Source organism: Orycteropus afer, unplaced genomic scaffold (assembly GCF_000298275.1).
Source record: "Orycteropus afer afer isolate SDZICR_OR568_19922 unplaced genomic scaffold, OryAfe1.0 scaffold00032, whole genome shotgun sequence".
Classification (NCBI taxonomy): Eukaryota; Metazoa; Chordata; class Mammalia; order Tubulidentata; family Orycteropodidae; genus Orycteropus; species Orycteropus afer.
The window spans coordinates 2,445,569-2,446,228 of record NW_006921619.1 but is presented as its reverse complement, the minus strand read 5'-3'; positions in this window follow the sequence as shown (position 1 = coordinate 2,446,228).

Genomic DNA, 660 nt, shown 5'->3' with positions numbered 1-660 from the left:
TTTTTTTTTTTTTTAAAGAACGAGAGAAAGAAGAAAAAAGAAAAAGGAGGTGGGAAGGAAAGCCCCTTACCACCACATGTCACAATAACAGAGGTTCCTAAGAACCCCCTTTAAATTGTATTATAATAAGCCCATGTCAGAATCTGCAATTTCCAAATCATCCTTCCCTCACTACACCTCTCCAGTATATTAGAAGAGTCAGAATGTTGTTGGATAGGCGATGAATCCCTTTCCCATAATTACTAATTGGACATGGACCACCCTTCATAAGTCAATTTGCCATTAGCCGCTCCTCATCTATTAGTCTAACAAGATTTCGGGAGAGGAGGGGTGTTTGAAGAGAAACATTTATAATTTTAAAGCATATACATAAGTTTCTGGACTGAAAACAATCAATTTACTCCACTAATAGTCTCTAGTCTCTAAGTTGGCTGAGAAAAAAAAATCACCAACAGCAAAAACAAAAACCCAGCTGCTTTTCCCAGTAGTGAATTAGGGAAGTAAAACATTGGTTCAAGTTGTCATTAGAGGGCGCCAGAGAGCAACCCCCATCAACCCTCGCACAACTTCCCACAGACGAAGCCCTCCTAGCTTCCAGCTTCGCCATGCCAAATAATTCCTTCTCTCAGGTAATATTTCCTGTTTCCTCTGCCCTCTTGT